The sequence below is a fragment of the Corvus cornix genome, chromosome 8, assembly GCF_000738735.6.
Source record: "Corvus cornix cornix isolate S_Up_H32 chromosome 8, ASM73873v5, whole genome shotgun sequence".
Classification (NCBI taxonomy): Eukaryota; Metazoa; Chordata; class Aves; order Passeriformes; family Corvidae; genus Corvus; species Corvus cornix.
The window spans coordinates 13,097,942-13,112,103 of record NC_046338.1 but is presented as its reverse complement, the minus strand read 5'-3'; the positions used below and the strand labels follow the sequence as shown (position 1 = coordinate 13,112,103).

General features: G+C 38.7%; 1 protein-coding gene and 1 long non-coding RNA gene across 3 annotated transcripts in view; one reads left to right on the top strand and one right to left on the bottom strand.

Moving 5' to 3' along the window:
• ADGRL2 (adhesion G protein-coupled receptor L2) overlaps positions 1-14,162 on the bottom strand; it is a 386,817-nt gene that overhangs the window by 338,582 nt on the left and 34,073 nt on the right. The window lies entirely within an intron of this gene.
• The window catches only part of LOC109145929, a 64,307-nt gene continuing 59,521 nt past the window's right edge, over positions 9,377-14,162 (top strand). For both annotated transcript variants that reach the window (XR_002047639.3, XR_002047637.3), the window contains exon 1: positions 9,377-9,497. This is a non-coding gene — a long non-coding RNA (uncharacterized LOC109145929). The remainder of the gene's footprint in view (positions 9,498-14,162) is intronic.

Genomic DNA, 14,162 nt, shown 5'->3' with positions numbered 1-14,162 from the left:
AAAAAACCATGCTCACAATTTGCCTCCATGAGTTACAACAGCTTTCATGATTAATGGTGGTTTGAGAACTGAAAAGTCACTCCTTTCAGGGTTTCTGTAATTCAAAAAAACAAGCAAGTGTGTATTTTTAAGAGGCAACACAAAATTAGAGGTGATATGACAGAACATGCAGTAAGATCTGTAAAAAGTAGGCTATGAGGAACTTCTTAATAACCTGAAAACTGGAACATGAGTTAAAAAAATGAACTTATTGATTTCTACATCATATTTACAAGAGCTGGTGTTGTGAAATATGAATTATAGCTTTCTATGCCAGGGGAAGCCCTGAGCCCCAATGGAATCCACCCTAATGAGAACAAGTGGGTGAATGCTGCTCGCTTCACTCAGTCATTACCCAGTAAGGATGATAGGTTTACACTCTGTGTCTGCCTAATGAGAGTAACTCTCACTTCTACCTGTCTCAGTCTTTCTTGGCCACAGCACGCAGGTAGGTGGCAGCGCAGATATTAAACCTTGCTGGCTTCATCCTTCCCTCCTCCTACCATGAAGGAGGCTCTGCACCACATACCAACCTCAGGGTGGAACAAATCCACGATAACCCAATTACAGGTGATAAAGTTACTCTAGATCTGCACTTTCATTAAGCTTTCATTAAGACAGGAATCTCTATTAGGACAAGCCAGCATCAAATGGGACTGATTTGGCATAGGCTTAATAGGCAGATTCACCAGTTGGCAATTTGTGTTTTCTTCTCTCATGGGGGTTGCAGTGCCTGGTTAGGACGGTGGCTTCCCAGTGCCTCTGGGGAATGCCTGCAAGCCTCACCCGGCTGCTTCTCAAAGGAGCAGCCTCTTTGCCCGCCCTTCCCTGTGATGAACTCCTCTGCAAACATGGAGTCAGGGCAAAACAATGGCAAGTGACAGTGACTGAACTGTATAAACATGTTGACAACTGATTAAGCAAAAATAAAACAAGACTCAAATAGCTCTTCTGCATAATTCCCGATTTGCATAACCAAAAGGGTGGCAAGACTCCAGCCACCGTTCATTTCCTGCAGCAGCCAGAATAATGCAGTTTGGAGTGCTCCTTTGCCAACAGGAATTTCAGAACTCCACAGGGCATAAGAGAGCCTTGCAGCCGGCCACTGAGACAGCAAAACCTCCTGTCATGGTCACAGAGGGGCAGCAGGGTTTTGTTGAAGCTGCTCCTCAGGAGACTCACAGGAGCACAAGCAGGCTAAAGGCCACAACAACAGGCAGCAGAGACACCACATATTAGAGACCTGAACAGGAGACAAACGGCAGTGCCCAGCCATGGTCAGCACTTCATCTAGGAAATTACCTCAGCTAAAAGGAGAACACATCCCAAGGTGTAATAAAGCAAAAACGCATGTCTCTTGCTAGACAAAAATCAGTGAACCACTAACCCCAAACTGAGAGGTTATTGAGATTATCTAATACTGTTCTGTGGTCTCTAAAGCATTTCTACATTTTGGGCAGTAATTGTCAGCTTTGTTCCAACAAAACCAAAGCTGGAGAGGATTTCATCACTTTGCCTTTACTATGAACTGGTTTGAGCTGTGCTTCTTTGGTTTGTTTTTTCTGTTTTGTTTTACATTATAATTTCTAAATGATCCAATATAGAAATTAATGCTCCTTTAACAATAAAAACAATGCCAACAAGGTCAATATTGTGGCATTACTGCAATTGGAATAGACTCTTGCTGTCAAGACAGGAGTGCTGCAGGTTGCTTACAAAGCCACCAGGTTGTATTTATGCAGAGGTTAGACTGATGCTTATTGGAAGGCAGAATTTTAACTCTTTTAACATATAGGTCCAAATAAGCTCAGCGAAAATACAACCATTTTTCAGGGTGTGCAGATGCATGTACCATTTGGCCAAAGCCACCTTCCTCCTCTAAATCTCCCTGAAGCTGTTTAGGAAACTCAATTTAATGGAGTATTACTGAAAACTGTTAAAGTGGTGATCTCTTTCCTATACAGTAGTTGGAAAACATGCTGGCTAATACCGTAGCCACAAAATACGTTTAGAACAGGCCACTTCCTGATGCTCCTAACATAGGCACTACAGTAGAAGAGTTTGCAAGGTCGCAACAGTATAGCAGTCTTGATTAATTAAGTTCTTCTGGACAATTACTGAAGGACTTTTTAATTGTTTGTTTGTTTGTAGAGAGGATCTTGCTTTCATCCATAATTACAAGACCTCCTTTATGTGAGAAAAAGAGAATTTGGTTGAGCTTTCTTCCTCAGCCAGAGGCAATGTGCTGTAGTAATCCTCTCCTTTTAGCTTTCTGAAAACCGAGATGTCACAGCTTGCCTCCTCCCCATGTCTACTCAGCGGGACCAGATATTGAAACAAAGTTAAAAATAGTATTGGACCGTCTACTCCCAATCTGCACAGGCTGCTTTGTTTCCAGGTTGCTGCTTTTTTTAGGAATTCTGCTAAAATTTAGGATCAGGTCAGTTGTATTCAAAGTGCTTTGGTTGACCCTTCTTCTCAACAGTGGCTTATGCTGCCCTTTCCCTGTACACACCCTCCCCTAACTCCTGCACCCTAGTCTCCAGGGCTCAGCTGCTGCCACAAAGAGCTGTCTATCCCCACTCCTTGTGCAGTGACTTCCATAAAACCAACCCTGGATTTGCTTAGCTGAACGTTTCCCCCTCCTCCTCTCCCCCAAAGCTCTTAGTACAGTTTACCAGCCTTCCCCAGCTGGTTGCCTGTACTGTCAGTATTATCCCCTGAAAGCACCCATGATCTAGTGCACTTCAGATTTCCCTTGGCTACTAATTTCTGAGGAAGGATACTCTGCAGTGGTATCACTCTTTCATTATCCCACCTCAGCTGTCCTGAGGAGCCTGGACTTCCTTGGAAGCAGGAAACACAGACTGCCTGAAGGTTTTGTGCATCTGCATAAACACCACAACTTCCTCAAGGTCAGCACAGATGCCACCATATGCAAGGAGGGGTTCTAACAACTCAGGAAACAGCATTTGGCTGCCTGTGAGTCCACTGTGTTTTCTCCTAAACCACGCCATTCTTTGGTTGGTCTCCTATCCCTTGCTGCTGCTTCCACAATTGGTCAGAATAAAGTGTCCCCTGGGATCACAGACTCCAACCCTGCTCCCTGCCAAATCCAAGCCAACAACTCTCAAAAAGAAAGGTAGCGGGAAACAAGATATAGAGGGAGTGAAGCAATGGTTAATGCAGTTCCTTGCAACTTCCTGTATCCCCTTCTTGACAGGTTCCAGGTCCTCAGAGGATGCTTGTGCCCTACTTCTATGGTTCATTGTCAGTTCTTAGAAACTGAGTGTTAGAGCCCCTGCAGTAATTCAAATAAAGCTATGAGATTATGGCAGTGATGACTCATCACTGAGGTAATGAAGACGTTTCCATGAGAGCCATGAAATATATCCAAGATTTCCAGTTTATGGCTAGCATGAAAGACCAGTATTTCTGATTGAAAGACAAGCTGATAATTCAAAATAATTGAGGAAAATTACTTAAACTCAAGTATCAAGAGACAACTTCACCAAGTGTTTTTATCAGTGGTCTGTCAGTTCCTGAAGAACAGCCACTAACAGTGAGATAAGAGCCTGAGATAAGGCAAACCCCACTTACTGTAAATGTGTGCATTTGCACACCAATGTGTGCAAAGACCTGCATGTGTACCCACATACAACCCCCAATGCAATAAGGTCCTGAATTCAGCACACCTATCTAGTGATGAGGGTTTTCTTCCTCCAGATTTCTGAGGTAAATGCACATTATCAGTGTCTATGCTGACACTTTGGAGTTTTTTACATTTAACTGGCATGAAATCTTTGGAGTCCAGCTTTCTTATCTCTATTATACAAATGTGGTAAAGAAACTGACAGCAGATCTCTAACAGCCAAATAAGTATGACCAGTTGAAATGATTAGATTTCTATGTTCTTTAAAAAGCAGAGTTATTACAGGAACTTCATTTAGGTTTTTTTTAAGGAAAGAAAAACCTCTTAAGCCATGAAAATACCTGTTACTATTGAGCAAAGTGAAGAATTTATTTGGACTGTAAATAACATATTGACTTTTTTTACCTTTTTTTTTTTTACTACTTTTATTCTATATTTCAGAGATGAGAAAGTGAAATAATTGGAAATTCTTGATTTGCTAGGATATACCCCTTCTGTCTTAGACAGCAACTGAATTTGGTGGATGTTTATACATCCACAAACACTTATTTCACTTTTGGATTTTACTTTGACTGAAGAAGATATACAACCCGTAATACAGTTTGTTGTGGCTTGACATATCACATAGATGAATACTTTGATCTGCATTAGCTAACCCTGGAACAAATTATTGAAAGTTAATGCTGACTTTGATACTCTGCCTTTATATCTTCACCACTGACTTGAAGTTATTCATAGAAAGCCCTTGGATAATATGATAGATTGTACATGAATTCAGCCCAGAATCATTTTGAAGGCAGTAATGACAAAAGAAGGCTGTCCTAATCCTGGACTTTTTTTTATTAAAGAAAACTATTATCCAGTTTTTTCTTGCTGTCAAAACAGCAGTGGAATAAATCACGCAAAGATGAAGTTTGGCTGTACACGTAGCAGTATACATTTATTGACCACAGAGAAAAATCTGAATCTAAACACTCCTGTCTTATTAAACTCACAGTAAATCACCTTGTTGATAACTTAGGCAATTGTATATGATTATTAATAAAATGGCTAAATATTTAGTCTAACCAGAAACTGAAGACACAGATTCCAATGTAACTACAGGCAAAAGGCATTGGGCAATCTTTGAATTGCATCTTTTAGGAGAGGCAGCCCAAGGAGAAAGAAGGGAAGGAGATTTGAGACATCTTACAACAAGCTGTTTGTATTTTCCTAGTGCAGAACTAAGGCAGCCCTCTTAAATTTACAGCAGCTCTTGAGGATCTTAAAAGGAAGTTTACCACACCTCTGTGGCCCAGGACATCATTGTAAACACCCATCATACCATTAGTCCCAGGCTAAGAAAAGGAAAAATGCATCTTTTGTCCCACTCCAAACCTTTACTCTGAGAATACCATTCAGGGCTTTGTGAGCAGAAGAGAATTTTTATAAAAACAGGAAAAAATAAAATAGCCAGATCATCTAAAAGACTATCTTCTTGTAAGGAAGAGTCCACACAGAGGTACAGTTTGAACTGTTTAAGTTCAGGCATCAGAATATTAATTATATGAAAAATTAAATTTAGCCAAATGACATCATAAAAAACTCCAAAAATGTGAATTCTTTCATCTACAGAGAAAAACAATAAATTTGAGAAATTGTTTCTTTTGTTGAGAACATACCACCCCAATCCATCCAGAACAAGTACCTTCACAGCAAACAGTGCAAGGGATAGAAAATGCAGGTCCTTTATCTCTCAGATTTCTCAAAGAAGAAAATAATGAGGCACAGGAAGACAGATTTATGGTGTTTCATGAGACAGCGTTCTCTTTCTGCATCTCTTAAATTTGCTTTACTTCTACGAACAATAAAAAGTCACTGAAGAGTTGACAAAAGGTTGCTCACCAGATACACAGAATTAATCAAAGAACAGGGTAGAGGACTGGATTTCAAGGAACATAGTTTTACTCTGGCCTTTTTTGTCAGTTATTACACCTCTCTGTGCCTCAGTTTCCTTGTCTATAAATAGGATTAAGTCTTAGACTGCCATTTCATGTCCAGGGAATGTAAAGTGCTATCATGTTCACGTTCTAAATGGAAGAAAGTTTTGACCTTTAAATACAAGTCTTCAGAAAAAAGAAACAAAGACAATTGTCTGTTTATTTGAAAACAGACACTTTATACCTTTAAAATCCCAATAAAAATACAGAATCAAAGCCTGGTTTTGATACATGTGTGGTATTACAATCCCTTGTTGCTGATAGTACTTCTTAATGTTAAGAGCCTGGTGGCTAACTTATGTTTCCTCTGGGTGCGTTCCCATATTCCTCTCCACTTTGGAAGGCAGGCTCTTGTTGCTGCTCAGATATGTATCCCACATCTTGTAATCATTAATGTACTCAGGGGAAAAGGAGGGGGCAAGAGGACGTTGTTTCAAAGTATGTTTCTGCCCAATTCATTTTGGCTTAATTTGAAGACCAAAGCAGAGCTCTATTGAAGCACGTCCTTCCTCAGTCATTTATCATGCTTCCCCTTCCCCACTACTGAGCTCAGACACTAAGCAGTAATAATACAGCTTTGGGTAGATTAGAGAGTAATTTCTCTGCTCATTCTTACTCTAATTTTTGTTTAGATTTTGAAACTTTCTTATTGTTACAATGTCAGTGGATTGGCAACATAAAGGTAACAGCAGAATTATTAAACTTTACCTGCCAGCTAAGTGTACAGAAAGAATATTCCACTAATAGCTTTAAAGAGCAGGCAAGAATCTAACTCAAATCTTCCCAGTATGGGGAAGGAGTAATAAAAGAAAAAAACCCAAGAATTTCCATCCCTAGGATGATGGGATAGAATCAGTGCCAGCCAGTCCAGACCTGATAAGGGTAATGGACAAAGCAGCAATTTTCCCACCCCCCCCCACTCCCTGAAACCACTTTTTTTTCAGTGACAAGTCTGGTTTTCAGGGGCTCTGGGACAGACAAATAGAAGAAAGGCCTTGGCTAATTCTCCTTCCTCTGGCAATCTTCTGCCCTAAGCAACCATCTAGTTTGATTTTATGGCTCTGGCCCTAGGAGTAACTACACTGGGAAGGGATGAGAATGTGGCAGGTTAAGATTTTCACAGCTGGTGCCCAAATACATGACAGGAAAACTTCAGAGAAGTGGGGGGCTACCAGAACTAGGGCACTAAACCAGACAGACCTTTTGGTGTCTCATTCTGCAGTTATGAGGGCAGCTCCTGGGCTGATGGTGTCAATCTGTTCCCCCCAGCCTTGCTCTGTTTGCTCTGGGCAACACACATCTCTGTAAACAGCTGTAGTCCTCTCATTAGGCAGAAATATTGTTTAGCAGTGAGACTTAAAATATCAAAGGAATTATCCTTTTAAGAAGACCAGCTCGTCCCTCTCTCTAAAACCAATGCACTGCAAAGGCCTATTGTAAAAATTCTTGTTGAACGGGCCTCTGTGCTCATTTGTCCATGAATAGGCTTCTTTTTCTTCCCTGGTATGATGTGTTTATACCAGTAACATGAAATATCATCAATAAATAAACCAGAGGGAAAAAATTAAGAGTCCTTTAAATTAAATCAGAAAGATTTTACTGATTGCTTATACACTGTGCACGGTGCCCAGAGAACAGGCAACTACCTGCAGAACATGTCTACTCTGAATATGTAGTTATTAGAACTCATTTTATTTGTGCATTTTACTACCTGAGTGACTGATAATTGATTCTTCTATCTTATGCTAGCAGGTTTTTAGAAACTGTAACTGCATTCTTCCCATAAAATGTCTTGAATATTTCCTCATATGGAGAATTTAATATTTTAGATAAAAATCACAGCAATTATTAAGACAACAGGCTAACATTTCTCCAAATATGATCTTAACTCATGATAATTTGAGGAATCTCCCTCTCTATTTTTGTGTTCACAGTTTGTGCCAGATCCTCACTGTGTAGCGAAACTTGCTAGTGTTGGACTGTGTTCATTCCAAACACAGAATGAAACAAAGCAATAGATTTGTGGAATTGCACTACTACCCATTGAAGCTACTCCCAACTCTCTGGCACTGTCTGGTACTACTAACACAGCAGACAGCTGCCCAACCCCCTTTTCCTTTTTCTTCCTGCTGTTAAGCTACACCTATCTGTAGATCATCGAGTCTTTCTGGACTTGTAAAAAGATTTGTGCCAGACTATGTTTCTTGGCTTCAACGGTTAGCTTCCTTTCCAGAATATACATGCTGCTTTACACATACTTCTATTACTGACATCATGAGAATACATGTCTACTATGTTTAAATTTGGGTGTTAACCTGATTTTGCTTCTTCCATATGTGGGTGATGTGAGACTAAGAAAGCAAATTAAGCAGCTGTTACCTGCTTGAACCATTTCCCCCCACCCTTTCACAGGGGAAGTGATAATCATCTGAAACAGCAGGCAGCCTCCAGTCCAGGACAGTTTTCCAGAAATCTGAGTTTCCATGTATTTGAATCATATCACTAATGCAATCATATTGACTTTGCATTTTATTAAGTGATTAAAATATTACTAGACACAAAAATAGCGCCCACCCAACTTTGCTTGATTCTCAGTTGGACATATTAAGAAGCAAGTTTTCAGAAGTAACTATTAACAGTTGTAGGTTCTTGCTGAGTTCTGTCTCATCAGGACTAAATAACAGATATTTCCAAATGTCAAACACACAAGACATAGGGTGGTCCCTATTAATCAGGGCACATTTAAAACTATTACTGTTGCTCCCTCTGAACTTCTTGGGCTATGAGAGTTTCTAAAAAATGGTCGGAAATAAGCAGTACCTTGTATAAATCCACACTCTACTGAGCGAAACCAGATGAGGACTCAGACATTCAAACAGAAGATCCTGGTGTTCTCAATGAGCCATATGGGAAGGTTTATTTAGTTTATTTCTATTCAACACTCTCTCCATACAGACTATTTCTAAGGATCTCACTACATTTGCCTAGACTGGGAAGCTGGAATTGGATTTAGCTCCCAGAATGGGCCTTTTATTTATCACATTCTGCAACCACAAGAGTCCAACCCATTTATTTCCCAGACCACATGATTTATGGGATCAAGCCTAGATCAGCCAGTGGAAGACCAAACTCCCACTTTTTGCAAGAGAAGACTATCATTCTGTACAATCAGAATTTATTAAAAGGAGGAGATATTTTTCTTACTGTCCTTTGGAAAGTTACTCCATGAACATTAAGAACATAGGCAATTTGGCTGTTTACAGGCAAACAAAGCTATTTCTATAGCCATGATTAGACAATATGAAATGCTCAACAGCAAAAGTGGTTTAAATTTTCTGTCATCCTTTTATCAATCTTCCCATTTCCCAGCTCTTTATTGTAAAAATATGGTGTCAAAAAATCTAGATCAGTTCCCAGCTTCAATTCTCTCATGCTGATACTGGTACAGCTGAGAAAAAGCCTGCAAGGGCATAAACAGAGAGCAAAGAATAGCTAAAAACTGTTTACACTGCTATGGACTCCAAAGATTTCATATCAAAGTGCAGCCTAAATTTAACTTCTTATCCTGGCTCTAATCTGAACCAGCCACCCTTCTTGTGTCTGCAAAATTACTCAGGAAATGTCTGAGATTAAATTTACTCCCACATAATTCTCTGACTCTCCAGCTCGCTCTGGGACAAGAGACATGTAAGAGCAGCCCTTTTGACAGTATTTTAACATTTCTTTCTCCGGTAAATTGTTGCAGTGGGAGGTAGCAGAAGCATATGAAAACAAGAAAGACTGTTTAGAAGGAAACCAAATTCTTCCGATATATCTGAAATTAGCAGGTGAGTACTGGTTTAAGTCTTGGATTAATTCTGCTCTGCCCTGCATTAACACCCAGGATTTTCCTTTTACATGTACCACCTCGCCTGGTGAATACCGGATTCCTCAAACTAAGCAAAAAAAAATCAGTAATTCATTAACTTGTTTTCATGAATTTTGTGGGGAGGAACAGAATTTCATAGCAAAGTATAATATGAAATATTAATTCAAAATATTAGTATTATGATGAAATTAGGTTGCTGTTTGAAGATTGATACTATGGTTCCACTATCCATAATACAGGCTTTTTATGGTAGGTTACCTAAGGACTGTGGAATAACACAGATGAATAGGGTATTAGAAGCGAGCAGGATCTCAAATATAAAATGGATTATGGTAGGACTGAATGTTTGTGGTTCCCAGGCTATTGGCTGTAGTACAATCCAGGAATAAACTCAGCCAGTGCTAGCTGTGTTACGGCACAGCTTTTTTTTTAACCAAGAAAAGACCAGTGGAAACTCAGTTTGAATTCAAACAAATTTAAATTTTTACCCATTTCAGATCTTGTCACAAAGATAGAAAACATGTCAGAGAGCAACATGTAATCTTGGAAGTGTTACAGTTCAGGCAATATTGACCATGAGATGAGGTAGCTCTTCACACAATTTAATGGAAAGCATGGGAGTCACAGTTCAAAGAACCATGTTTGAAAGAATAACATTAGATAATTCTTCCTAGCTATAATTATTGTACTGAATCTCAGTTAAATCAGCTTTTTCACCAGGTATGCAACATCCCTCTTTCTCTGTGTCAATCCCTCCCTGCTCCCCTCAATTAAAAAAAAAAAAGCCAACACAGAAGTATTTCTCTAAAGTCCCAAATCCTGCAGCTTTAGAAGACCTTTGTTTCATCCTTCTTTGTATTACAAACTCAAAGGCAGAACTAATAAAAAGAAATCAAACAAGATGATGCTATCTGTTTCCCACTGGACTTAGAAGTACTTCAAGTCAACCACAGACCCACATCACATTACTGGGCAAGGCATCTCAAATAACAGACTCCTCTAGGGAGGACAGAATAAGTCTTCTGTTGCAAATTTACCTCCTGCTTATTTAATGCAGACTGCTAAACCCAAATATGCCCCTTTTTGGAATGTGGGATTAGTTCTGAAATGCCACTCTAATACAGATAATTCTTTCTTGCCTCCTTGAGGGTTTATCTGCCAGGCTAGATGCTTGGTTAGCATTCAGCTGATCTTCTGGCACTTGTGAGTGGAAGTTGGTGAAAATAGATGAGACTGGGTTGCAGAGGAGTCCTAGGGGAAAAAAGTATTACTGAATGGCATGTGAAAACTCAATTAAATATATGCCCAATCATTTTCAGCATATGAAAAGAAAACCCGAAGCCAAATGCATGAACTCCAGTTCTCTAGAACTATCAAACTTTTGTGTCAGCTATGTCTGCTTTCCATACATGAATCCTCAAGTCCCCCACCCTAAGAGAAACCAGACAGTACCAATCCAGAGATAATGACTGAAGTCAGCATGCAGATAATGTGCTGATAAACTGATCAACGCTGTATGGCTTAGATTTTATCATCATCAAGCAAGCAACTAGGTAGAAACATAAAGATCTACAATGTAATAGCAATAATATTGATGTCTTCCAAATAAGGACTGTTTATCCAGATATTGAGAGATACTCCTCTTATTTGGGGGTTGAAATACTCATAATGTGCTGGTGTACCTTTGGGTTGACTTTCTGGTAAGACTTGCAATTTTTTTCCATTAAAACAACATCATTTTGCTATAATAATTTGACTACATAATGCTGTCCTGACACTCATATGCTAACTATTTAGAAATGAAACAGTATTAAAATATTGCATGCATTTATCCAGTATCCATGCACAGGTCCTTTGAGCCAGCAGTTATTTACAAAAGCAAAAGAACATCACATTAATTAGTTCTGGAAGCTATCCATTTTCATACTAATAACTGTACCAAATATAATATTATGTTCTATTAGGAAATATTTGATAGACATGTACTTTCTGAAGAGTTAGAAAGAGGCTATTAAGTGATTTTATTTGTAAAAACCCTGATAGCTAGAAAGAAAGTAAAATATTCTGATACTTATGTGTCATGAATGGCTTTTAAAAAGCCTGGAAAAATAATCCTTGACTGAATTTTTGAAAAATACATCTTTTGGTTTGTACTTTCAGTTCAATTGTACAAATATTATTTTCCAATAATTAAAGGCACTATGGAAAGTTATTTCCAAAACTTGTAGCTGCTTATATTACATGCACAGATGCAAGTTTCTAATTCACATCTGAAAGTAAATCTTGCCTTAACGGCTCTTGTATAAAGAAAAATCAACTACTCTGATTGTAGCTTTTACACATCTGAACCAATCAAGAGAATAACTACACGACCTTAACTTTGTCTATAGGACAGAGCACATCTAAACCCCTTCTACAAGAATATCAAGAGCTAACCAAAGCCCTGTCTCTCTCTAAGCCCAGATTTTTTAACAGGTTGCATATGTGAAAATCCAAAGTCAGACCATGTACCATCTACTGCTCCTCTGAAAATTAGCAAAGCCTTTGAGAAAGTTGACCTTAATCTTTTACAGTCGCTCTTTATGAAGTCAATAAATGGTAACGCTTGCACTTCTACTGCAAACACTGAAGCACCTATAAATCATGATAAGAAGCATCATTTTACTATAATCATATAACAACTGACAAGAAAATCTCATTAATATTTTGATGTTGTCATTGCCATTTCTGATCCTTGGTGAAACAGGTGGCCAAGTTCTGTTCTAAATAAGCAAATTTCTTCTCAAGCTTTAGGTGCTGGATGCACAGCCCCACCCTTGCAACCAGCAGAGAGCTCTTGCTGCAGGTGGTGCTCCCCATGCCTCGCACCCATCCCAGCCTGCTGCTGCCCCCCAAAAGGAGCCAGGGTAGCAGCACTGGGGGTGCTCCTCCCAAAGGCTCTGCCAAAGTTCAAGGGCAGCAGGACGTGGCTTGGAGACATGTGGAAAGCCTGAAGAGCTGAGAACTGGCACATGGTTTCTGTCACTGGAATGGATGATGAAAAAACAATAAAAATACATAAAGTGAAGCACTTCACTGAAACCCAGGACTGTTTCCGCCCTCAAGAATGGTTTTAAGGAAAATTCCTGTTTTGGCTTAGTTAAAATCTGGTTTTAGCTATTTAAATGGAACAGTCTTTGAAGGTCTTAATCTCATTTATAATAATTTAAGACTATTTAGAGATTGAAAAACCTTTGCATATCATAAGAAGCCATGCTGATTCATTCTCTAAATGTCATAGACAGTACCAGATAAACACTTTGTTTATAAAATAAGCTGTAGAAGATGTTTTCATGTAGTAGTGTCTTTAGTAAGTGGAGTCATATGAGAAATTGCGTGATAATTTCCAATTCCAGTCCTTGTTAGCACGTCCATTTCAGCTGTAAGTGTGGGTTGTGTTTGGGTTTCCCCCCCACCCTTGCACTTCTATTTTCTTGTTTATCTCCTTAGTGCCAGAATTAGGTCTGTAGCATGAGTAATAGAACATGGCAATTGTTGATTTAATATTAAAGGAGTGACTTCACTTTTAAAAACATAAAAAGAAAACAGTTTTATGATAGACCAAGGAAGAAAAATCATAGTTAATAAAACCACAATATGATTTTAATACCTTCAAAGGCATCTGTAAAATAGCTAGTGTCATTTAAAAAAGACTTTTGAAAGACTTGTGCCACAACATTGCTGAAGCCATCAATTTAAAACATATTTACATGTAAAGCATAGATCAACTTTCTCAAAGAAACTGTTTTTTTTTTTAAAGGAAAATAAAATCCTGCATTATCTAACAAGACACGAACAAAGAGGTCACTATCACAAGTTACAGAAACATTCCCTTTTAGTAGGAAATTGACAGCAGTGACTTCAGTCTACTTAGTGTGCAAGAGCATGTTAATGAACAGTGATTCTCTGAAGGTCTGTGTCACAGATAATATGGATGAAAATACTACTCAGACAAGATTGAGGTATTTTTCCTTAAAGATTATTTTTTTCTTTTTTAAACAGCATGGGAGAGACTAATCTAATGGCTTAAGCTTTAACAAACAGCACTTCCTCCTGTCCCATAACTTCTGCAAATGTGCCAAAGAACAACTTCTATCACATCATTTGCCCAAAAAAATCCCCCAAAACTTCAATTAAAGTCATATATTCTAGAGACCAGCTAAATATACAGAAATATTATTAACTTATAGTCTTTGTTGTTTCTGGCAGGAATTGTACAAGCAGTGTCTGAACCACTTCATTTCACACAGAATAAAGGAAGTTAGGTATTCCTTTTTTAGCAGGTCAAAGTACAGATAATATTGAGAATAACTTCTTGGTACCATTTGGTGTGCAGAAGATGTTGCATAACCAATGACACCCCCACTTTGAGGAAATCATCCAGGAAGTCTGAACAACCTTCTATTCATCAGTATTGTAACAGCAATGGTCACAGTAATAATGGGATTGGAAAAATTTAGAATGCGTAACTCCAGTATGAAGCCTGGTCCAATCCTTCCTACAAGATATATATTCTGCCCTTGAATTATACACATTTTAGCGATGCTTTATTTAATGTATTTTTCTTCCATGCACTTTCTCTGAC